This window comes from Rhipicephalus microplus, chromosome 3 (genome assembly GCF_043290135.1).
Source record: "Rhipicephalus microplus isolate Deutch F79 chromosome 3, USDA_Rmic, whole genome shotgun sequence".
Taxonomy (NCBI): Eukaryota; Metazoa; Arthropoda; class Arachnida; order Ixodida; family Ixodidae; genus Rhipicephalus; species Rhipicephalus microplus.
This window is the reverse complement of record NC_134702.1, coordinates 126,145,056-126,171,779: the sequence shown is the minus strand read 5'-3', so window position 1 is coordinate 126,171,779 and position 26,724 is coordinate 126,145,056. Positions and strand designations below refer to the sequence as shown.

Genomic DNA, 26,724 nt, shown 5'->3' with positions numbered 1-26,724 from the left:
AGTTGTTCTATCATGTAACAGTTTTTTGTTGATGATGATTGGAACGTATAAATGTCACTAAAACACTTCTCGAAGCTTTGAATTCCGCAGCTTCTCATGCTAACGCGTTTCTCAGAAGTCACAGGATTGTGTACTCAACCATTACCGACTTTCGCAGGTTGACACTGCGGAGGCCAACATGCGCCGCCAGGCCACCATATTCCTGACCACGCTGATTGTTCTGCTGGTCGGACTACTAAGCTGCACATTTCTACTGGCATACCTTCTCACTGAGCAACCACCAGTTAAAGGTGACATCACGGTAAGTACACTAGAACTCAAGTTGCACGTTATACTCTGACGGAGAGTATGTTCCCTAAAACATTCATTTAGGAAACTAGGATCGGTAGCCTTCATTACATCTTTTAAGTCCATGTTTTCTTTTTTATACTGTGTCGTTTTTTGCAACTATTACACTCGTTCTCCTGTATCTACAGTTCGCAAAAAGGAACGTTGAAACTTTAAAGACGCACTGAGACGGGACAGAAAACAAAAACAAGTACACATACACACCACTGAACAAACAACTGAATTTATTATCACCGTACAGCCGATACCTCTGGACCGGTAAAATATTCTATTTCAGCACACTGTTTTCCGCTCAGTAGGCCTGAGTACCAACCAAGTCAAGTCAACGGTGAGGTCTTCCGTAGAATGAAATATAAGGGGCGCTTTTCCAGTGGTGTGCCTGACCAAGAGTGTGTGCCTGCGGTAAAGCTGGCATCCGTCCGTAGAGCAGCTGAAATAGCACCTCACTGGTGTCTTTATTCGGTATCGTGCTCTGTGCGAGAGCAACTGCATCGACGTAGTCATCGCGATTGTGGCGTGGAGACGTGGAGACACATGCCCTCTGTCACGATACGGTTGTTGGCAAAGCTACACGTCCTTGGTCGTTTCAGCCGTATCACGTGCCTAATGGAACGACGTTCCTATGAGAACGGCAACACAGATCTGTTTTGAACATAATTCATTATTTTATAAGTTAAATTTATGGAACAACAATAATTAAATAATTTATTTATTTTTTTATCAGTAAAGCCTTAACTCTTTGATCGCCAAACCACAGGTGGTTACGATGATGGAAACATCACAATTTTGACAAGGTAATGTCATGTTAGAAGTACTACACAAAATGTTATATGAACATCAACATGGAAAATTTATGAGCATTACGCTGACTGCAAATAACATACCACACATTCGTTGAAAACAATACAATGAAGAATGAAGAACAGCTAAAGCACTTTCTAGAAATTAAGTATATATAGCGACAACAAGTAGGGGAAAGAGCAAACAAAAATATTCAGACGTTTACATGTTTGTCACCTAATAGCTTAGCCCGTGCCACTCAACAGTTGTCTTAGGAAACTAGGAACCAACCTCTGTATCATTTCGTTTTTCATTGAGGTTCCACAATAGACTTTGCTTCTTCCAGATTTGACGTGGCCTGTTGAATTCTGTGTGGAAGGCTAGTTTCTTGTGGTTGTTAGCAATGTTGAACCTCATACTATCACACTGCAACTTCCGCCATTACTCGAGAGGGGACATACTTGATCCCACGTAAATTGCTGACACGAACCCTTTTCTGCCTTTAATTGGAAATAAAACGTTTCACTTTACTGGGTACAGGATATATAGGACTAATCTCTGTTTTAGTGTATGAATCTCCGACCACATCTGCATACTCGAATAATGAACGTATTAGGGGCGCGTGGGCAACTAATTTTTACTGTTACAGTGTTTAATACCTGAGCATTCAGAGGCACTTTCAAGCTGCGCCGACAATAATTTTGATGTGTGTTTTCCATTTTGACGTAGAATTAATAGTTAAACGCAAGCATTTGAACTAATCAACAAGGTTCACTGGATTACTGTTCGCAAATCACGCATAGAAAAGTTGGAAATATCACTTGTTATTGACATCTGAGCACATTTCTCGGAGCTTAAAGACATCTCCCACATATGACACAAATTAGTTATAGCCATAAAATGGTTGCTTAAGGTGGCTTGATTCTGAATTTCCTCAGTCTTGTATAGTCGATGCAGTCCTCTTCAAGGCGATGAGTGTGTATTTAAGAGTCAGAAGCCAAGTCATTCAAATAATTAGGAAAAGATAGAGGCCAAAAGACTTAGCCTTGAGGGACACCGGAAAGCGCTGACGCTGTTTGAGACTTCCATTTCGCAATTTGGAAGTATGTATGGTGGTTCGACAAAAAGATGTTGAACCATTTTCTAAGTTGGTTGTCATTTAAAATGATGCTCCACTTTATTGTGGTACTAAAATGAGGCAAGCGGTCAAAAGCTTTTTGGAAAACGAGAAAAAACATCTTTTTGGCCACGTTTGTCAAGCGCTGCGATAAATTAGTAGGTAATATGAATTAGTTGCGTCCCCGTAGACAGGCCTCATCTGAAACCATGTTTTCTGTTCGTGACAAAGTTTTATTTTTATAAAACCAACCTCACAGGCCCAAAATTGAGGTATTCCATAGCTTGCTGGCAGTGCATAACGGAAAAATCAGCGTGCCTCTTGTCACGGTATGCTTGTCATCAGATTTGTGGACTGGCATTCTCCGTGTCAATTTCTGTGTTACGTTTATCAAGACTTGCACCAAAGTATGAAGATAGTTGGCGCACCCTTCAGCGTATCTGTGAAAAGAAGCTCTTTGGGATACCATCCGGCCCAGATGTGTTGTGTCAGGTTTAAGAAGTCTTGAAAAAATGCTCAGTTCGCATAAAAAGAGGTGAAGTATACCTAGACCTCTGCGAATAAGCTTGCAGCTGTGTCGCTTCTGCGTAAAAATATACTGAAAATTTGGTCATTAAAGGGCTGTGCTAATATGCATAGATTCGCAACTTCAGATTAATTCAGTAAGTTCACTAAAAGGTACTTTTCTATCTAAAGGTGCTTTCAAACAAGTTCTGGATCGCTAATGAGAAAATTATACATCCTTACATTAAAAATCGATACTTTGATGTTCTAAGCTTTTCATGTAATTTACCACAAAGATCCTGTTGGTTGCCCTAAAACACGACGCTTTAGTGAAGTAATCTCACGGGTCATCCAGAGAGTAGGGCTGCTCACTCTTCTAGTTTGGAAAAGGACATATTTTTTATAAACCTATGTATCGTGTTCCTGAAATGAAGCCATTAGTTATCTGCGCTTGCTGTACGAACCGTTTGCAAACAATTGATCATAGTTCAGTTCGAGAAGCCCTGAAAGACTAGTGGCGTTGGCGTGGTAAAAGTCAAGAAACGTAGTCTTTGTAGGATGTGTCTTGAGCCAAAGTTTCGACAAGTGCTTTGAGCAAGAGAAGTTCATGTGTTGTAACACAGGATTGTATTGCACGCCTTCATGAACAGTTCTTTTTTTTTTCAAGCACGCATCTCATACTCGCATTACATCTTTTCTGGGCTTTTGGAATCATGACGCCAGAAATGAAATGTTAGTAACTACAGCACAGCGAGTGTATGTTTGGAAACAATACGCGACGTGTTTGTGCCACTGCGCAAAAAAAGAAAAAAAACCGAACTATTGGACAGAGGAATTGAACAACAATGGTGTAGGTCAAGCATCCCAATGCTGTAAAAAGGTTTCGAGGTGTTGCAAATAAGGGCCAATGACATCTGTTTTAGACACTGTAATTAGTTTGCGCGTGCTATAAATGAAAGGAATGCCATTACAACAATGGCAGTTGGGTGTCGATATGATGCGTTCATTTCATTACTTTCCTCGAGCAACAGCTCTTCTCCACCCACTTTGTCTCTCGTGCCGGGAAGAATGAAATGGACAGTACTTCGCCTGGTGGATTAGAGGAATGGGAAAGGTGACATTCGCAGATCTCTTGATTGCACTGGTTGGGGTTGAGCCCGTCCATTGCTCTGTCTTTTTTCTTTTTCTGTCTCTTTATGCCTTTTTTTGGCTATTTCATTGTGAGTTTTTTAACGTTTTCTTTCTTATGTTTTCTGATTCTGTCTGTATATGTTCCTTTTTTGCCTCAATTATTTTATGCTTTCCTTTCTACTTGTTCTCTGACTTGCCATGTGCCACACCAGGCGCCACGGGACAGCGTATGCGTGGTACACAAGAGTGGTGAACGAAGGGCAATATGAACTTTAACGCACCACCACGATAAAGTTATTTTTTTTGTCTACATCCTGAACGATAGAAACAGCGGCTATGACAGCTCTCCTGCAAATAAAAAAGGTGGCTCGTCCCTTTCTGCTTTGTTCGCTCGCAACACTTGTTTCGTTTATTCTCGGGTCTTGTACATTCACGCCAGATCAGATACATAATAAAAGAGTTAGCTCCTATTCTGACATCGTATACTGTTAGGTTTTGTTTACATCGCATTTATTTGTTAGTGTTTTTGGATAAAATATAACACTTCACACTTCGCTACAGCAGATAGGGATAATTCACAAAAACTCGTAGTCCTTGAAGATAACTACATCAAGCATCTTTATTTATTACTTGTTAGGCTTATTATACTTTTGCCGTTATTTACCACTCAAATTTTCATTGCCATGGTTGCTTCACTTCTCGTTGGCAAGATTTATTGAAAAAAGATTTGCTCCACCAACAGGTGTATCCTCCTGTTTATTTAGCTGTGTTTATTATCGAATCATATTTCAGGTGTTCTTTCTATTCATACTCAGTGATTTTAGTGAAATATAAATGTACACCGTTTCTCGCCTACTCCGTTTCGTAGTGCTCAGAATAAATTCTGTGCAATGTACTGGCAACATAGAAATATGCTTCAGTGGTGCCTGTTCACGTAGTTGCATCTTTTTTGTAAATAAACTGTTTTTTATTGATCATATCACTTTTCAAGTATTCTTATTCACACTTAGATATAGTAGCGAAGTGTAACGTAAGCCCTTTGACGTCCACTCTATTTCCAAATAATCAAAATCAGGGGCCTCTAAAGGGACCCACAACCATTTTTGGTGCATATTCTTTTGCCCGAAGTATATCTTACTTATCACTCAGTCTGGTTGCGGAATAGTAAAGTGTAAAACACCGGGAAACGTTTCTGATATGATTTTTTTTCATCTACAGCGATTATAAAGTTGTATGCTCACACGCTGTAAATTGTGAGCGCATGAGTGGTTTGTGTTAGACCGCATTGGTTTACTGTGCATTCTTACTTTCCACGCGCCTGCCGCATGGCTGAATTTAGTTCATTGGTGGCCTCACGGCAGCGCCGCTTTTCACTATGCTACTCACGTTACGTCGTAAGCAGCAGAGAATTGGACGGGGTTCCATAACTATATTCATACTCTAATTTTCGCGACTAGCACGCATGACAGACTAAGCGACCACGTTCAATACTAAAGTGAGAAACTCAATATTCCTGTGTGCAGCTTCAAGGATACGTATCCCTACGTCACAGAATGGTCTCTGATAATGTTAAGCATATAAAAATATAAATACAAGTTACAGCGAGAAAATAATGCCTAAATATGTCACTATATTTCAATCTTTTTTCATGTCTACAACGATCTAATCGTGCGTTTGGGCCCGTTGTCAGACCGTTAAGCTCCTGAAAGGTACTCATGATTGTGAAAACTGACGTAATAAGAATAACTGTGAGGAACTTCACAAACTCTTCGGAAACTGCGCCAATTTCTGTCCTACGTATCAGCCTATTAGGTTTCACGGAATGGAGACAGATGATTTCTTCATTTTAATTTCCTCTCTAGGCGTATTCTCACAATTCCGCCGTGCATTTACTTACTATATATATATATATATATATATATATATATATGGAAAGGTTATGCGGTAAAGAGCCCCCTACTGCAAGTTGTAAATGTTTCCTTTTTTACACACTGGCATATTTGTCGCAGTAAGATAATGATAATCCCAACTTGCTCCAAACCATACTGCACGCTCCACCAACAATCCAAAAATGCTTGTTATGGAGCAAAAATTTATTTTTCGTCGTGTCTTCTCTAAAGAATTTTGTAATGCCTTGATACGATTGATAGATATGTGAACTCTAAAGCCCCAAATTCACTATATGATTATGAGAGACGCCGTAGTGAAAAGCTCTAGAAATTCCGACCACCTGGGGTTCTTTACCATGCACCGAAATCTGAACACACGGGTCTACAGCACTTCAGCCTCTATCGGAAATCCAGCTGTTGCAGCCGGGATTCATTCCCGCGACCTGCGAGTCTGCTGTCGAGCGCCTTAGCCACTATACTACCACGTCGGGGCGTAATGACTTGATACAAACTTGCATATATTGACAATGATATTAAGGCAAGTATGTTCATGTAAGCCAATATGTGCCGAAACCAACGTTATATTGAACGTTATATTGGGCATAAGCTTTTCCAAATTATGAGAAACAAAAACATGGCCAGCTTAAATTGCCATTCTTGGTAACTGCAAATGCCATAGCACCACATTCTCGCATGCGCCTTCAACAACATACAGTTCGTTTTATATCGTTTGGCTTTCTTGGGGAAAATAGAAAGACAGGTGTACATGTTTTCATGCGGAAGATTTCGTGCTGACGAACTTTGTTTGTTGGGAGTGTACTGCACAATAGCTAAATATAGCGACTGCTTCTCTATGAACTACTTTTTTACTCCCTACAACCAGGTGGACACATTATCTCCTTTACTTGTACCGAAAGCTCAAGTGCCAAGGGAAACACGGACAACGAAAAAGTCTTCAATGCTACCTATAAATACCTAAGTGACAACGACGCTTGAACCGAGACATCTTGTTCCGTCGTCTCACATTGTGCAAGATGAATGTGTCGGCGTTCTTTGCCGTTATGTGGCCATTACACTTCGCTCGCAACTTGACTTCGGTGTTGACCCGTGCAATGACTTCTACAAATATGTCTGCGGGAAATACAGAGCAGCGAGCATTGTGCAACAGGTGAGTAAAAAATAGCCAATTAGCCCATTCTGGACTAACACTGCAAGCATAGCTCACATTATCGGTTGGCACACTAAAAGTGCGAGAAAAGTTAAAATGAAAGCCGGACAGAAGTTAATTCGCCGGAGATGTGGACCTAACCGCATCTCTTGCAATGGCTTGTTTACCAAAGTTTGTTATCACAATCCTTTCATCGCGACAAGTTGTGATCCTGACAGAATCATAAATATGCCTCATGTACTGTTATCAGTAAAATTATCAAGCGTATTTATTGCGGTATGTAAAATGAGTGCAGCACGTCGGTCTAATACCGTCATTTAATTCACTTCAATGCGAGACTCTTATTCTGGCTTTGCGATGCCTTTGTGTACCATGCCAATGTTCACTTATGTAGGACGTAAAACAATGTGTTATAGCAGACGTCATCTGCAACAAACTACGTGTCACATTGGCCGCCCTGTTGACTAGTTTAGTTCCCTGAAGACTTTCCCACCTAATGCGGAGAGGCGAAGGCACACGAGCGGAATACGCAGAAAAAATCTTCGCCAGTCAAGACAAAAGGAAAGCAAAGCCGCGAGATAGTCTGAAGCTCTTTTTCCAATGGAAGCAGAATGTCACGGGTTCTGTTAATTAGAGAGGCAATCGCAGGTCTAAATTCAAGGGCCGACCTATCAGCTGCTGAAACTGCCCCACGAAACACGGACAATTTAGATTTGGTCCTATAGGTATCATCTACTTACCAGAGGGAGCTGCACAGCTGGCACTAGCCCAACCTAGGTTCGCTTATGTTGGGCGTTAGGGGCACGCAGAAAACAGACGCGCGCCGCGTACCCGTGTATGCCTGCTGCAATTCCCCCGCTCACGCGGGCAGTGACACGAGGTCATCGCGTCCCATTTTGACTGACCCCAACCTACTGTTGCGTTTTTTCTCTGCTAGGCATTGCGTTCTGGCACTGCAGTCACACTGAAAAATTCGACTGCACGGTGCCTATTGGGAGCGCCAGCGAACGCCGTCTGTGGTCCAAAGAACGACTCAGACACGAGAGTTGGTAAAAAATTAGAAGATATTCTCAAATACGGCAGGGGCAAACGACACACAATTCTGCACACTCGGCTAGAATTCAATACAACGTGTCTCGATTCACAAGGTACTCTATACGACGGGTACACAACACAACAAGATAACCTCCAATCAACGAGCACAAACAACAAGCCAAGACACCTAAAGAATAAAAAATTTTCTAAAACTTATTCAGTTAATGTTCTTGGACCAAAGTTTGAAGGATCCCCTTCAAGGAATTGCTCACTCAAACTCCGGTGCTGATTGTCGTTCCGTTGCTCCCAATGTTTCTCTTTCGGGTCCGCACTACAATAAGGAAAATTCTTCGCCGGTATTACGTCGGCTACTGGCGTGCTGCAACTGCAAGACGCGTCTTCGCCCACTGGTGGTAAACACCCACTCTTCACCTGCTTGTACTACAAGCCTCACCCGCAGGTAGAAAGCCTCTTGTTTATGCTTGGTGACTGTAGAAACAGCACTTCGCCAGACGGCGGCAAATGCTACATCTCCTGCTCTACACACGCTGATGCAAAACTGTATTCGGCTCCTTCGTCGCTGACGACATAAGCCTTCGCCCGATGTCGGGAAAATTCTCATCTCCTGATCATCAACACCCGCTACTCGCATTTATACTTTCGCCCTGGGCTCTCGAAACGTTGTCAGTGCACTGCACAGTCAAAGCTGGGGAAGGGGCGAGACTTTTTTGAAAACTCTCCTCGACCAGTGATGCAACCAGAGAGTGACTCACGCTTCCCTTCTCGAAGCTTCTGGTGTTCGCTCGGCGATATGTGCGAGGAAGTTGGTCAGCGTAGCCATGACGCTTTTCGAAGGTAAACGCGGTGCACCCGAAGGGTTTTTAATGCTTGTTTTCCTACTTAAGGCTGCCTCCTGGTGCGTTCGAAGGGCGCCTGGTATTGTCGCCGTAGCTAAATTTCGAAGGCGCTAGCTTGCTTGAGCGCTCTTTATACATTTAAGCGATCTGGGGCACTTCAAGTGTTCCTTTCTTTCTTTTTTCATGTTTGTTTATTTTCTTCTATCTATATATCTATCTATCTATTTATCTATCTATCTATCATCTATCTATCTATCTATCGATCTATCTGTATCTATCTATCTGTGTATCTATCTAAGTAGCTACCTATATCCGGGTGCTCTCTAAATTGCCTCCTTATCTTGGCGTATACCAAAAATTGCATTACCCTCCATGCTCGTTTAGTGGCTATGGGACTCTGCTGCTCAACCGCTGGTGGCATCGTCGAAGACCGGAGGCAGCATTTTCGATGAAGGCGAAAATGCTTCAGGCACATGTGCTTAGGTTTACCTGCCAGTTAAAAAACACCAGATGGTCGGAGTTTCCGGAATGCTCCACTGCGGTGACTGTCATAATCACATTACGACTTGGGTACCGTACACCCCAACAAATACTATGGTTCGGGTTTACCCACAATATCCGGAATCGGTACAGCAGCTGAAGATCAGAGAGCCCAGAGTGTTACGGTCCCTCTGCAATCACCGAATTGAATAGCTCAGAAGGTGGCGCATCAGATGGGTCAAGGGCACTGAAGACGCCGCGGTCTCTGCGGGATAACTTGTTCCATGAGAAAAATCTGTCTCCGTCAATGGAGTGAACGCACCTGACTAGATTCTTCTTTCAACAGTTAGATCAGATAAGAAAGAAGATTGGTGTGGCAGAGAGAGCTGTTTCTATGAGAAATGGAGAGGGTTGAATAAAACAGAAATCGTTTCCGACCAAGGTTGAGGCTTATCGTTAAAAAAATGAAGCTTCATCATAAATGTCAAAGCAGAACACGGGAACAAACGAAGCTTCTGCCGGTGGGATTTCAGTATCTTCCTTGACTGCTGGTTTGTGCGCGGCTGCTGGGCGTGGTTGGAGGCCTGGTCGTTAAATGGCAAGTTTTGAAGTTCAGATCTGGCACAATCGATAATGACGGGATTAAGCGACAAGAAAGCCCAGTAAAGTATGGTATCGTGCGAGGAAGATGAATGGAGGACAAACGCAGCATTGTAGTGGTTCGTTGCGATGAACAGTCGAGTAGCACCACAGGCGGCTATAGGCTGATCAAAACATTTTCCACTTGCTGTACATAAGGACAATATAAGAGGATGCGTGGTCACTTATCAGAGCTTGCGGCAAAGTTTGGCGTTCATACCAGAAACTGTAGCAGCAGTATCTACAAGAGCGTACACTGGAACGCCTTTAACAAAAACCTCTACAGTATTCGACGGCAATGTTCCAGGGCTTGAGCATTTCGACAGAGAAGTTCTTGCCTCAGAAACTGCGGTGGCTAGTTTTTCTCGTCTTCAGGAGCTGGCCGACGACGCATTCGTAAAACGGTGCGACGACGGGGTGGAAGTGAGCCCTCAGACGTAGGTTGCGGATAGTTACGTGAAGAGGAGGGGGAAAGAAATAAGCGGAAGGACAGGAACGTAAGCCAGTTCTCAGACCGGCTGGCAATCCTGTGTTGGGTAAGGTGACGAGCGGAATAAAAGATGCTAGAAAAAGACGTTACGAACAGACAGAGAAGAGACCAAATTTCGCGAAAGAGAAAAAGTAAAACAACAACAATACGACGCAATTGTCTGTCTTTAAGGCCACTCGTTCACAAAGAAAACATAATGAATCATTCACAGCCTACTGCACTTGAAGGCCGCCCCGCCGCGGTGGTCTAGTGGCTAAGGTACTCGGCTGCTGACCCGCAGGGCGCGGGTTCGAATCCCGGCTGCGACGGCTGCATTTCCGATGGAGGCGGAAATGTTGTAGGCCCGTGTGCTCAGATTTGGGTGCACGTTGAAGAACCCCAGGTGGTCTAAATTTCCGGAGCCCTCCACTACGGCGTCTCTCATAATCATATAGTGGTTTTGGGACGTTAAACCCCACATATCAATCAATCAATGCACTTGAAGGCTAAATCAATCACGTGAAGACGTCATTTATTACCGTTCAGAGCTTTTATTACGAGATAGGGGACGGTCCACGTAGCTCTTCTGTAAAGTGGCGTCTGTTTATCCTGTCACACAACAACCGCCGTATCGGACGGTATGTCCAGAGCTGCCACACACAAAAAACTCCCAAGCATTTCCCCGAGGTTGAACATGGTTAAGTGCGAATGCACGGGGGGATGATATGAGGGGTATTTATGAACTCGCACTATTATATTTATTAATCACTTTATGGTGCCTTTATGGTGTAATGGTTCCTGGGAATCGCATTTTGATCACACGGGGGAGTTTACGTTAACTCACTGGCGAACGCCAACGGATTTTAACTTTACTCCCCCTCATAGCATGCGAGCCCCGGACGAGCAAAGTCCAGGGCTCGCACCTTCTCCCGCGTGGCTCGTTCACTGGCTCGAACGGCTTCGGGAACGTCCACTCGCCGTTGACGATTGCGAGCGGCGTCTTGACGCCGGCCTTCATCGCCCTTCTCCACCTGACGCTTGCGTTGTCGTTCCACTTCTTGGGCCGCGTTCGCCGCTAGATGCTGACGCCTCATCTCGGCCTCGCGAGCGCGCAGTTGAACATCTGCTGCACGCTTCGCCCGCTTGTCCTCGGCCTCGCGAGTGCGAATTTCGGCATCCTCTGCACGCTTCGCCCGCTTGTCCTCGGCCTCGCGAGCGCGCAGTTCGGCATCCGCTGCACGCTTCGCCCGCTTGCACTCGGCCTCGCGAGCACGCAGTTCGGCATCCGCTGCACGCTTCGCCCACTTACGTTCAGTCTCACGAGCCCTTCGCAGCGCCGCCTTGTCTTCCAACGTCGGCGAAACCACCGCGGTACCGTCACCTCCATCGACGGGTGCAGTGCTGGCATTTGGTTGTACTGCATTCGTTGTTGATGGTAGCGTTGCCTCCGGGACATCCATCGCACGACCCGCTCTCGACGGGAGACTGAGAGAGAAGGCGGGAGCGCGAGAGAGATGGGTGCGCGCGCAGCTGCAGCAAGCGAGGAGAGCAGAGGAGCGAGCGAAGGGGGATATTAGCGTCGCGTCCGTGGCTTATTCGGTAGAGCGTCGCGCTGCGGCCCGCCAAGTCCTCTTTCTTTTAAAGATAGAGAGAAGACTGCGGACGCCGCCGATGGCGGTGGATGGTTTGGGGTCGCTTATAAAGTGTATTCACACTTAAAAGAGACTGCAGCCGGTCATCAACCGTTCGCTAGGAATTCGCACTAGTAGGAGCAGCCCATAGGGCAGTCAGCACAGTCGATGTGGCAAAGGGCTCAATAGGCGGAGATGTGGCACTTCGTGACATGGCAAGGGCTTGTGTACTGTCTCAGCGTAAGACGCGCGGCAACAGGGCACTGCTTAAAGGGCATGGGCTTGGCCTCGAATATCTGCTATTGAATCATTTTTCGTAGCACCGAAGCAAACGTGCTTGGTTACCGCAGTGTCTGCTGCTGTGGGAGCTCCTGGCGTTGAGCAAACGAGAGCAGATAAAGTGGGCGAACAACTTTTTTCCGCACGAAGTCTTTTATTAGTGCGAGAAAGTATGACTGGTCAGGCAGAACGTGAAGTAAAGTGACTAGTTGATTTTGTCAGAGAGGAACACCGCGTGAGAGCTCATTGCCTCAGCTGCTCTTCACAACTCTGGCACTGGGCTTTGACGTCAGACACAGTGGTAGAAGACTTCGTGAGAATCATTCGGCAAACATCCTCGGCGGCGCCCTTTATAATATGTTGTATCTTTGCGCTTCCACTCATTGAGGCATCGATTCTCCTACAGAAGTCGAAAATCTCCTCCATAAAGGTTGTAAACTTTTCACCATGCTCCTGTGCCAAATTATCCACGCGGTGTACAGTGGTTAATTTCCGTGCAGCAGAGCGTCCGAAGACAACAGTAATTGCCTGCTAGAAGGCAGACTGGTCCTCGAACTCAGATTCTTGGTTCGTATAGTACAGCTTCATTACGTTGACGAGGTAAATGTTCCCATTGCCCAACTTAGCAGCGTCATCGCATCTATTCAGTTTACTGACTTTTTTGTGTGACGACAGCCAGTCCTCGTTGTTCTGGTCTTCCGTGCCGGCAAATATCGGGGGGTCTCGCTGGCGAACCGGGCCGCGGCAAGCAGTGGACGCGAGAGGTGGCGTCTGTTGGGCAGCGTGAACTTGCGTTGCCGAAGTCAATATGCGATATCGGAGTTCTAGGTCTCAGACGACGGGTGTATCCGCACCTCATCCAAGTATAGCGAGTTTTATTGATAGAACTTAACAAACGGGCGATAGAACGGAAATGACAAAGTGAGAACGAGGTGGTGGTGTTCTACGCCGATTTAGTGGTACCTCTTTTCATGATAATGATCGTTGTTTTTTTCTTTGTATTCCTTTCTTTGTTATAACTTATTGAAGTTTGTATGGGAGGGTAAGATGATTTGATCAAATTGTCTGGCAAGACCCGACATGAATAACGTCAAGGTCCTGCCACGTACGTTATCAAACCAATTACTGCAGAGACGTGTGGCACTTACAGCGAAACCTGACATTTCTGGTTGAAATGCGAAAACGTCAAGAAAAACTAGCACCTACACCGAAACCTGACATTTCTCGTTGAAATGCGAAAGCGTCAAGAAAAACTAACACCAGCAGCGGTCACCCGAAGAATGAAAGGTATAACATCAGTAACGTATCCTAAAATAGAGCCTTGTAACGTGTCTAAAAGTTTTCGAAAAGACTCCTCAGACCTGCTGTCGGTGAAACGTCAACGGTGGATGGAGTGCTAGTAGATTTCATAAACTTATATGATTCAGGTGTAACGTTGCGTTAACGTCAATTGTACACTAAACAACAATCCTTTGAAGTGTTTTTAGAAGCGTTAACGACATGCTTGCTGCAACGACGACGCAAGGAGCGTCTGCTGACTGACTCTCGATTCCCGCTCTCATCTAGGTATTCCTCCATGCATCGTTTACACAATATGCCATTGTGAATGCGTGTCTCCTCCTCCTACCACTCTTCTCCTACACCCCCCTTTCTCGCTTCGTAACGCTGACTGAGTTTCTTGTTTGCAAAAACCAACTGCTTGCGCTGCACAGCCATTCACTCACAGTGCCGAATATATAGCCACTGGATGCTCAATTCCAAGTTAGTACTGGTGGGAGATTTGTCTTGTGGGTTATTGAACAACAAACACTCGCAGCGTCCGCATAACTAAAGGTAGACTGCTGATTTTGGTGTCCAATCGAAATCTTTTGTCTCTAAGCTATTGACTTGTTGCAGCACAAAAAATGGCCAATCACTGCGTACTTTGCACATCCCCAGGTTTCTGTCATGCGAAATGCCACGATGAGTGGTAGCGTTAACGTCGCCGCCAGTGTAAGCTTTAGCGCCCGCTGCTTCACATATACACACAGTTCCCATTAAAAGGAGATGGCGCAATATTTATGGGTGCCAGTTTAACTTATCTAATAAATTGACTAAGAATAAAAAGCCCCATTACTCAAATAAAGGCGAGGAGCGTTGAGGCAAAGGATCATGAATCCAGCGCCTTGTGCTACCTTGCCAACCACGGTGGAAGTCTGCATAGGTGGCCGCGTAGGTGGTCTGGTCTACACCTATCGCACACAATTGTCCCAAGCCCAAGCGCTATAGATGTAAGGTTACCGCCTCTAATGTTTCTAATACCTATGTTGATTTGGCTATCGTTCCACAACTGTAAAAGGCTGGATAGAGTAAGTCGACGTTTTGATGAAAGCCCGTCTACTCGGGGTCTCACATGATATAACAAAAAAAGACACCAGCCATAAAAACCAGTAAACCAGCTGCCGAAAATATTCTTTAGCGTGACAAAGTACTGCAAGCCTGGGTCCTTGAATCCAGGCAGACTGTATTGAACTTGGCGAAAGAGGCTTTCTTCCCGCTCAGTCACTTAGAGGACCAGGTTCCGGACAAGTTATCAAGCATTGAATTCCTTATTGACTTCAAGACCACCCTTCAATCCCATCGCGTGAAAGAGACGCGCGAAAACTGTCGCAAGCATTTAGGCCCCTTCACAGTGTTCTCATGACCGCTGTGCATAACCTATCGTCGTACCAGCCAAACTCATCCGAGCTCAGTGTTCTTAATTCGGACTTCAGTTTCAAGTTTGGGCCACAAAATTATGCAAAAAGATGGGTTTTCGCTGTAGTAAATGCTATCATCTGGGTTGAGGCAGGAACCCGTCCTATAGCGCTCTTTCACGGTTGCGCTCACACCAAAATGTTTCTCTAATATGAAGAAAGGGAAAGCAAGCTATCAATGACATTCACTCAAATGAAAACTTGTCATCTTTCTGGAAGACAAGGGCAACGCGACGGTTCTTTTAAAGAGATAGGAGACGTTGTCAGTGCTTGCGGGTGAGGCGACGTACTGCTGTTCGAAGAACCCCGTAATTCCTGAACTTCAGCACGAGTCTTGAAGCTGCTTCCAGAACCTCCACACTGCAAAACTAGACGTTCGTTCAGTTTTTGTGTACTGTAAAGTAGAGGTCATACAGAAGCCATTTTTCTATAATTACGACACGGATGTCCTAATTTTACGCCATAATTATACACTTGCACCACTGGCTCAATTTATAGTTATGGACTTCTGGGATGCAAAGTATCAGAAATACAGAAGAAAAAAAACAAAAACTATGACAAAATAAAAAAATACAGAACTGAAACGGCTAAAGAAATGAAGCAAGAAAGGAACACACAATGTGCAGCAATTCAACGTGAATGTTCGGTATCTATTGAAGCAAAACAAAAATTACCACAGCTTACAATAATTCGTGCAGGACTGCGTAACAACAGAGCTGGTAGGCACCTAGCTGGCACAGGCTTGGCTGGCCTTTTACCCCCTAACTTCTTGCACTTTGTTTCCTTATAGTATATTGCACATGGCTACGCTATATTCTATACGACTGTGTATTTCTTTCTCTTTTTCTGTCTCTACCTTTCTGGATCTCTCTGTTTAGGTGGTTGTTCTCTCACCCTTTTTTGTGTGTTAGCCTTTGCTTAAAATGTACTTCTGTCCCTTTTGCCTCTTCTCCTGCTGTATTCTATCTCTTCACCTTCCTCGCCTTTATATCAGTTCTCTTCGCCTAAACTTTTTGCCTTTTCTTTTGTGATGTAACTGTGCACGTCCCTCTCCAGAATATGACCACTAGCGCGGGTTCAGATTCATTGAGCCAGAAGGCCGCACTTGTCACCCTTTCGCATGAGCTACAGCGCTGCTGCACACGTGCGTTTGTTTGGGCAGTGAATTACACGTGGAGCATGGCAGGCACACAGTACTGCAATCGCAAATCCACAAGCCCTTATTCCTTTCGGCAACAGGACAGAAAGAGTATGATTCCCGCATCTGAAGGCGGCGGGAGAAGCAATCACGCCACAGGCGGCAATGCATGACCTGCTGCTAGCACGTCTACATGGGCTGTTCTAGATGACGCCCCTAAAAGAAAAAAAAACTACATGATATCCACGGAGTGCATGATGATGAGCGGGGCAAAGCGCTTGTCCGTCTGTTCGTTCGCGCTTCCATCCGTCAATGCGTCTGCCTGTGCGACCGTCGTCCGTGCGTTACTTCGTGCATCTGTTCGTGTGTGCCTCCGTGCGTCCGTCCATTTATCTATTCGTGCGTCTGCCCATGAATCTGTCAGTCCGTTCATCTAGTGAACACTCCAAGTACCGCCATCTTGCATCTTTTTATCATATATTCAGCATATAGGAGTACCGCCATCCAGCGGACGTGCATATTCTAAAGACTAAATGAGAGGTGGCACTCGAGCGCTTCCTCACGGCTTGCGTTTCGTGTCTACTTCCCACCTTTCACCACCTCTAGTTTATCGCTATTTACTAGTTCACAATATTCATCGTACGGAGGCCCAGCCCTCGCTAAACCTGTTTAAAAAAATTATTGTCACAAACGTCAATAACATTCAACAGGACATTTTTCTTTTAGATATAGAATAACGATGATAACAAAAGAGACGTCTTTGCATGAACATGGATATTCAATGACATTGAAAGAACATGTACATTCACTAGGTTCACAAAAACACAGCCACAAAAAAAATATTTCAAGGTGAACAAGAGATAAAAATAAAACATGAATATGTACATTTTGCATATTTACTTGTGTTTGGAAAAAAGTGGTTAATGATTCAGAGTGCTAGGTACTCTGCTATAGGAGAGCATAAAGACGTCCCGTGGGCATCTTGCGGTGCCTCCTGAACTAGGTTCAGTTATCAGGAAGATAAATGTCATTGACCATAGAGGTTATGCCTAGCGAGTTTCACGTGGCAACCTCCTCTGGCCAGTTGGTGCTTAAAGTGTGTCCCTCTGATACTAGTTTTTTTTCAGTAAGCATTAAATTTTGGCCAAATGATATTGCTACATGCATGCATACGGAGATTCTAAGGGGCGACGCACGTGTGTGCCTGACAATGAAGACGAAGGGTGGTCTTCGCTCTCTCGCTGGTGAACTGGTCACGCCATTACCGCTGGTTTAAAATACATCTATTCCACAGCCTCGTAGATACGGCATCTCCTCTTTTCTGTAACATATTTGTTGGAGGTTCAACGTTCCCCGTGTTCACCACGAAGCTTCGCAGTGGCCGCACCGTTCTCTCTCCGGCCATGATTATTAACAACAACAACACATCAGCGTCTCCATTTGTAGCTCCAGCCACCACATACACGACGATGCTCCACCCCCGTGATCCCGGTACATTCTCCGCACAAACTGGGCTTGACGTTGACTACTGGCTCCATAGGTACGAGCGTGTTAGTTAGACACACCGATAGGACCCTACAATAATGTTCGCCAACATAATATTTTACTTGAACGGCACCCCACGTATTTGGTTCGACGCCCATGAGACCGAGCTCACCAGCTGGGATATCTTCAAGGAGTGACTACGCGACCTCTTTGGGGACCCGTGCGGTCACCAAATGGAAGCGCGAAAAGAACTTGTCACCCGTGCACAGTCGTCAACTGAGTCGTATGTCTCGTACATACAGGACGTGCTCGCGTTGTGCCGGAAAGTGGATGAGCAAATGACACGCAGTGACAAGGTAGGCCACATTCTCAAGGGCATCGCAGACGACGCCTTCAACTTGCTTGTGTACACCAACGTCACGACAGTAGATATGATTACTAAGGAATGCCGCATCGAAAGGGCCAAAAGCCGCCGTGTTCTGCCTCAGTTTACGCGGCTACCAAACACGGCTCTTAAGTCAACCTACACCGATGTCGGTTCCGCAACACCCATGCAGCACAGTGTGACACGTATAGATAGACAGGAGCTTGAGGCGCAAAGTCCGGCATCATTTCCTCCACATCCGCTCGACTATGGCGCCACACAAACACCTCCGGTGATCTCCGTTATCCAAGTCGTCGTGAGGCTGGAAATCGCAAAGCTCGGTATTCCTGTGGCCTGCTCTGCCTCACGACTCACCTCCAGACCAATGACATCAGATGCACCACGCCATGACTTACATTCTACTCCACGAGCCCGCAATCTAATGGTATGGAGAACTGCAGACAACAGACCAATCTGCTTCCGCTGCCACCAAATTGGCCATATCTCCCGCTACTGCCGCAGCACATGGACGCCCTCAATATGGAGCCCATTTTCCTCTACTCGACCATACGAGGACTACCGTCGGTATTCGCCCAGTGATGTGTGCCCTTCTTCCGACGTCCCTAACAGCTGCTCCGCCGCTCGTTCACCGTCACGTCAACGCCGCAGTTCTCCATCGCGGCAACCACGCCGCTATTTGTCGCCGGTCAACTATGGATCCTCCCGGACGGCAAACTAGATCATGCAGCTCCGGGAAGTAGTGCTGCATCAATTTCGAGTGATCCAAATCTTCCGTTGACGCTCCCCACTGATACGGACTTGATCGAGGTGTATGTGGACGGTATTTCTTTGACGGCTTTAGTCGATACCGGAGCTCAAGTGTCTATAATGAGTGCTTATCTGTGTCGCCTGCTCAAAAAAGTTCTCACGCCTGCAGCAACTAAAGCCCTCCATGTCGCTGATGGTGGAACTGAGGCCATCACTGGAATGTGTACCGATCGTGTTAGTATTGCCGGCCGCCATGTTCCCGTTTCATTTACATTGCTTGAAAATTGCCCTCATGATCTCATCTTCGGCATCAACTTACTATCGACGCATTCTGCCGTCATCGATTGTTCAACCGGTACTCTCTGCCTAGAACTTCCTCTTTTCCCGGATTCTCACCCTGAACTCCCGAACAGCTTTTGCACCACTGACTAATTCCGGATACCACCTAAAGCTCTCACATTCGTTGAATTGGCAACACCCTCTCCCGCGCTTGACGGTGATCATATCGTGACGCCGATTCCTGATGTTCTCATGGCGCGCGACATTAATGTCCCACACTCCATGGTAACCATGGCCTCTAACCGAACATATTTACCTGTAATCAACTTTGGTTTCATGAAAAAGTGCTGCCTCAAGGAATATTGGTCGCCACGCTAAGACACTTATTTGAAGACCACGTCACCTGTTTTGCGGCAGACGTATGTCCTGATCACCCACGTCACTCGCAGGATACCACGTGCCTCGATGCAACCTCACGCTCCATGATCACCGCGGACCTCGAACCTGAGAAGTCAGCCGCACTCTGCTGCCTTCTGGCTTCATACCGTGACATATTCGACATAGACAGCCGTCCACTTGGCCAGACTTCACTCGTAAAGCACCGCATTAACACAGGTGATGCTCATCCGATTCATCGGCGACCATACCGGGTGTCTGCGACCGAACGTAAAGTAATCAGCAAGAAGTCAGCAAGATGCTAGACAAAGAAATTATTGAAGCCTCTTCGAGCCCTTGGGCGTTCCCTTTGTGCTCGTTAAAAAGAAAGATAGAATGTGGCGCCTCTGCGTGGATTACCGCCATGTGAATAGAATAACGAAAAAGGACGTTTACCCTTTACCCCGCATCGATGACGCTCTCGATTGTCTCCACGGCGCCCGATACTTTTCTTCAATAGACCTACGTTGCGGCTACTGGCAGATTGCTGTCGACGAAAAAGACCAAGAGAAGACTGTGTTTGTAACTCTAGACGGCCTATATCAGTTCAAGGTTATGCCGTTTGGGCTATGCAACGCCCCAGCCTCGTTCGAGCGCATAATGAACTCTCTGCTACAAGGATTCAAATGCTCAACATGTTTGTGTTATCTTGACGATGTCGTTGTATATTCTGCAACATTAGAGACCCACCTTCAGCGTTTGTCAGCTATTCTCGACATATTCCACACTGCAGGCTTTCAATTGATTACGTCGAAGTGCCACTTCTGGCGCCGGCAAATTACGGTGTTGGGCCACCCTATCGACGCATCTGGTGTACAGCCGGACCCGGAGAAAATTCGTGCAGTCACTAGTTTTCCTGTACCCTGGTCAGTCAAAGACGTCCGGAGTTTTGTACAACTTTGATCCTACTTTAGAAGGTTTGTGAAAGGTTTCGCAACCATCGCTCGACCCCTCACTGAACTTCTGAAGAAAGACGTCACGTTTAGGTGGGGCTGCTGCTTTTGTTTTCATTTAATCACGCTTCTGACGACTGCACCTATATTGGCTCACTTTGACCCAACCGCTCGAACAGAAGTCCGAACCCATGCTAGTGGTCACGAGATTGGAGCCGTCCTAGCTCAACGCCAACGGGGACACGACAGAGTTGTCGCCTCCTCACAGCTTCTGAGCGCAACTATTTCATTACAGAGCGTGTGTGTCTTGCTCTTGTTTCGGCAGTATCAAAGTTCCGCCCATATTTATATGGCACAAATTTCTTTGTAATAACTGAGCATCATGCGCTATGTTGGCTTACGTCGCTGAAGGCTCCTACTGGCCAGATCGGGCGCTGGGCTCTGCGACTGAAAGAGTATACCTACACGGTGACGTATAAGTCCGGACGCCTACATCAGGACGCAGAGTGCCTGTTCGGCTACCCGGTTGCTGAGTCAAGCACTATGCCTGACACCGACACCGAACCTAGCATCTTTTCACTTTCGCAAAAGACAACCTTCGATGACGAGCAGCGCCACGATGCGTCCTTGCGTGCTATCATTGAGCGCCTCGAATCCCCATCTTCCAATCAGTCACATTGCTCATTCGTGCTACACGATGGTGTATTATTCCGCCAAAGTTTTAAGCCGAATGGACTGGCCCTGCTGCTTTTCATTCCGAAACACCTTTGCTCGGGCGTACTAAATGAACTTCCTGACCTTCCGATCATCGGTCACCTTGGTGTGTAACGCAGTTACGGCCGAATTTGCCGACGCTTCTTCTGGCTAGGGCTTGCACGCTCAGTCAGAAGATACGTTGCGGCTTGCGAGAAATGTCAGCGCAGCAAAACGCCATCGACACTTCCCGCCGAACGCCTTCAACCACTTGACATTGCGTCAGAACCGTTCTTCCGCGTTGGCTTGGACCTATTTGGCCCTTTCCTCTTGTCTTCCTCGAGTAACAAGTGCATAGCTAAGGCCACCGACTACGCCACGCGTTATGCCATCACACGAGCTCTTCCAACAAGCTGCGCAACAGGCGTCGCGGACTTCCTCCTCAAGGACGTGATTTTGCAACACGGAGCCCCACGGCTGCTGCTTACAGACCGTGGCCAGAACTTTTTGTCGAAGGTCATAGCCTACATCTTGCAGTCTTGTCAAACGAGACACAAGCTGACCACGTCATACCATCCGCAAACCAACGGACTCACGGAGCGTCTAAATTGAACTGTTACAGACATGCTTGCTTAATATGTTTCTACCAACCACACCGACTGGGATCTTGTGTTGCTGTACGTCACATTTGCCTATAATTCTTCGCGCCGTCTGTCAGTTACTCTCCATTTTTTCTGCTGTTTGCCCGAGAACCAACATTGCCTATGGACACCGTCATATCGTCCCCTGCAGTACCGACCAGTGAATATGCCATGGACGCTATCACTCGGGCCACTCACGCACGCGAAATCACTCGTAATCGCCTTCTGATCTCTCAAGATAAGCAACGGCATTTGTATGACCAACGACACCACGACGTACACATTCCGTCCGGTTCTTTGGCCCTGCTCTGGCCTCCCGCCCGTCGAGTTGGCTTGTCAGAAAAACTGCTTACTCCCTACACAGGTCCACACCAAGTCCTTCGTATCGTTACTCCTGTGACATATGAAATAGGTCCTGTCGCCCCGTCGCCTTCATGTGCCCAGCAGGCTACCAATGTTGTACATTTTGCGCGCTTGAAGTCCTACCACTCTCCTAGTGACGTTGACATTTAGATGCGCCGTGACGGCGCTTCTGCCGCCGGGGATTATGCTACATGCATGCATACTGAGATTCCTGGGGGCTACGCGCGTGCGTGCCTGACGACGAAGACGAGGGGTGGTTTCCGCTCGCTCGCTGGTGAACTGGTCACGCCAGTACCGCTGGTTTAACATACATCTATTGCACAGCCTCTTCGATACGCCGTCTCTTTTCCGTAGCAATATTAAAGATTAAGTCACCAATACTAGTCTCTATAAGTTGTTTCATCAGAAACAATTGTCTTTTTATTTATGACTAACTTCGCCGTGCCGCTCCTCTAGTGCGGCCGTTGAAGATTTCTATCTACTACCACTATGACGTCTGCATACATCGCAGACGTACGACCCACGGCATAGGGAGCTTCGCACCCCAAAATATCCACGCATCTCCAGGAGGTAAATAATTACGAGTGAACGATGCTACTTACCCGAAGATAGTTCTGAAAGGCAAGGGTTCTAGCGTTTCTTCTTAACAAATGCACGAGATTTATAATCGAAGCTGCAGCATTCGCTCGAGGCAGCCGCATTGGCAATCCGTCTTTAGGTTTATCTGAAAAATAATTGGCACATTTAAATATGTCACGTTAGCGTGCGGGATCAGCCCGCGGTTTTTTGCAGTTTCTTTTGGCCTTTTGGTTTTGTGTGGTGTTTTTTCTTGCTTAAGCAAGTGATTTTATATTCTTTTTGTAACATACGTATGTGTGTCTTAGAAGTGAAAAATCAGTTGAAAGTCTGCGCTCGTTCTCGTCTTTTGTGTTTGTTGTCTGAAATTTTCGAGCTCAGAAGTTTAATATTTAATTACCAATTAGACCGATCCCACACTTTACCCCTAAAGTAAGTCGCCGACTAGTGTAAACGGTTCATGCTTGGGGTTGTTTTATATTCTTCTGCCATAACTATGACAGATAACAAAATATATTTGATCCTGTTTGTGTCTTCTTTATGTTACCTTAGCGGGGTCCCATACGTTGTAAACTGAGTGCCATATAATCAAATGCAACTACATAAAGAGTCGATGTCAAAGCAAGATCCCAATGTCCATGTCTGTGTCGAAGACAGCGAGGTTTATAAATTGTTTGCGTTTGAAAGCTTTTTGTAATATTCTGTCAGAATTCATTGAGGTAGAACAATTGTTAAGCATTTCTTTTGGATCTGACATATCCTTCGACTATACCATACTTTACCCGAGCCCCCTCATTTTGTAGCCGTCACAATGGAAACCAGACAAACATCATCCTTAAGTAGCTTCATCTCCCTAAAAACTTTGATGATCCCTCTGTCATAGCGGTCGGTATCTCTCTAAATTGCAATGTGCCTTCACAAGAATTAGTAAGTGCTCATTGGTCTCTGTTCTGAATCAAGGGCAAAAAATTAACGCAATAGCAATAAATTGTAATGTTACTCAAAGAAACAAGCGCTGCTCAAGCAGGAGGAATGCATGATGAAAGTGAGCCCAACATAAGTGCTAATAAATACAACAGCTCTACACTTAGATCTAACACTGCTCAAACACAAAGGAAGACGCACGAAACTAACGCACAATAAACACAAAACGAGCGAAAGCTGGCAACGTTTTTATTCGCGAGAGTTACAGTTTTCACTACAAGCTTGTATCTTCTGTGGCTCCTTTCGCAAAAGCAGCCGCGGCAATAATGGCCTTCGAGCTTTGTGTGTCTCCAACGCGAAATCGCAGCGAGAGCTCACCGCTAGTATTTCGAAGCAGCTCACCGCTAGCATTTTGATGAACGTGCAGTTTTTGCCTCAGTCGTTTGGCGCTGCGAATCACGGCGCCGCAAGTAGAACTCCTGGTGATGGGACATTTTCATCTCGTCTTGCTTTTTTTAGCCGTCTTTATTTTGAATTTTACAACGTCGTATACGCGACAGAATGAGTAAGCGTAGCTGTGGTAGACACCTGCATAAAAGAATTTCGTCTTTGATGTTCCTTTGCGACAATTCACTGTACACTCATACTCAGCGACCACTGTTCTTTACCGCTCAAGAAAGGGCGCGTTCCTTTTGCGTCGGCCATAGCGTAGCACGACTACGCGCGAATATACTGCACCACTATTGGGCCAAGCACTTGAAAGCTTCATCGTAATGTGAGTTCTTGCTTCTGACACAAGGTGAGGGAACGTGAAATGATTGAGCCAGTGTTCGTGAACAAAAAACACGTGTTTACTTTACGCTTGTACAGAGAGTCTTTTCCGTTCATGCACGGAACATAACGCGGGTATCTGTGTGGCCCCAGCGTCGGAATACGGTCCGGATGTAGAAGGCTAACATGCCTCTCCTTTCTGCGCACCATGGACCAGTATATATTACAGAATAATGAATAGGCATGTGCGCGGCAGAACTAGGATACTAACCAGCCAATGGCAAAGGGCCTCTCTAAATCTACACTTACTATACCAAACAACGCTATGCTGTGTTGTACTAGCGTGTTTGAGAGCCGAGTGGTCATAATATTTGCTTTTGGATCATAGAAATACCTTGGGCTAACGCGGGATAATAATGAATAAATATGAGACACAGGGCAAACATCGACTGTAGTAGTTCTGCAGAGGAAAACAAAATGCCGATATAGATCAGCGCCTTACTGCACCCTTTTTTTTGTATACGGAGCCCCACTAGCAAAAGCGAAAATTTCGGCTTTAATCAGCTCAATGTACACTAGGTTTGATGCCCATCCAACCCTTCCACACAAAGCATTACTTCACGAAAACAGATTACGGGCCACATCAATATTAAGAAAACTGAGCATGGTCTTTAGGCAGCTTTATTTTTATTTTATGCTCTGAGATATACCAGTTAGAAGGTAGCAAAAAACTGTGGTCGAGTATTGCATGAGTGCACTGTCAGGTTACTACGGATTTGGTGTAATCCTACAGTGGTGTATGCTATCGTAGTCTAGTATACCGTCTGTCGTGTGCTGCGCCATCAGGCGAATTATCCTTAGAGTAGAGGAAACCTTTTTTTCTTCCGTATCGAAGAGCAAGCTGAAAGGCACACAAGCAGAGTTGGCAACTGTACGTCAGGCATACCTAATGAAACGTGACCCTGCTAACCCTCTCTTGTTTCGTTGTGAGCTGGCATTACTTGTGAGTAACGCTGGTACATTTTAGAGTACGACACCTTTTATGTTGATAACGCTCACCGCAATCTGCGTGTTATCAATGACATCCAAATGAAACTGCTGGTATACGCCCCAAATGAGCCAAACGACTCTACTGGTCTAGACCAGCTGCATTTCAACTGATGCACTTTCAAGTAATATAGTCATTTGAAGAGAGACTACGGTCATCTGTACATAAAGTACGCGCTTGTGGAAGTGGCAACTTCACGCTCCGCTTGAGTACTGTCGCTGTCACGCACGAATGAATAGGTTGGCTAAAAAGTTTTGTTTCTCGGGCGAGTAAGTTATCAACGAACTCAGTTTTTGTTAGCGCGGCACATACGGAAATGAAAAATGAAAAAGGAAAAACGACAGAGACATCTATAAAGGTAGCGCCTGCCTTTCTAGACGTCTCTGTCGTCTTTCCCTTTCATTTTTCATTTCAACATGTGCCACCCTAACACGAGATACGTTCAAGGTTGGCTGAGCTCTTAAGGAAAGTCAGCTTTCTACTGTATGAGCCTTTTTACTAAGCATGAGGGGTATAAACACAGGCATCTAAGTACGAGCACTACAGATATAGGTGTGCAAATGTTGTACTTGGGTTAAAGTATACAAGTACATCCACGCTCTCAAAAACCCTGTGATTTCACCCTACCGGTGACACGGGCTGTTATATCGGTGCCTTTTCTATGAGAGTATGTCATTCTTGCTTTTGTGAACCATGGCTCGTTAGGCACATTTTCTTAGGAATTTGTCAAAACTAAGTCAATTTATAGAGAAAATTTCTGCTCACAATTTGTTTATACATTACCCGTGCCATTATCCCCAAGGCAAGGACCATGTGCTTTTTTTATATAAATTGTTGTGAATTTGTGGAGGGTGTATGACAGAAGCTTACTCACGATGCACTGTGTGTGGCTTGTAAGCAAAGAGAAGTAACGTGTGTACAGTACACGCAGTTTGAAATAGGTAAAATCTGGGCTAGGTAACAAACGCAATTTTATTTCGCTCATTTACTCTTCGGGTGCCTCGGCGTAATATCAACTTCAACTCGTAGAGAGCAGCAAACATTCTCCCATAGATCTATAGTCGTGGCAATATGGTGTGTTTATTTTGAGCAATTGTACGTACATGTTAATGTAAATGAATCATGTCGCGTTTCAATCCGTGAGTATTTTGCACATGTCAAGTCACGTTTTGTTTACTTTACAGATTGAAGAAACTACAAGGATGGAATCATATCTAAAGCTGAAGTTTACAGAACCACCACTACATAAACAAACTGCTTTTCAGAAAGCTGCTGCGATGTACA

General features: G+C 45.6%; 1 long non-coding RNA gene across 1 annotated transcript; it reads left to right on the top strand.

The window, feature by feature from the left end:
- The first annotated feature begins 241 nt into the window (after nt 1-241).
- Nucleotides 242-26,724, top strand: LOC142803335 (uncharacterized). The gene is made up of 3 exons (XR_012894063.1): nt 242-301; nt 6,653-6,937; nt 26,625-26,724. It is a non-coding gene; the product is annotated as an uncharacterized LOC142803335 (long non-coding RNA).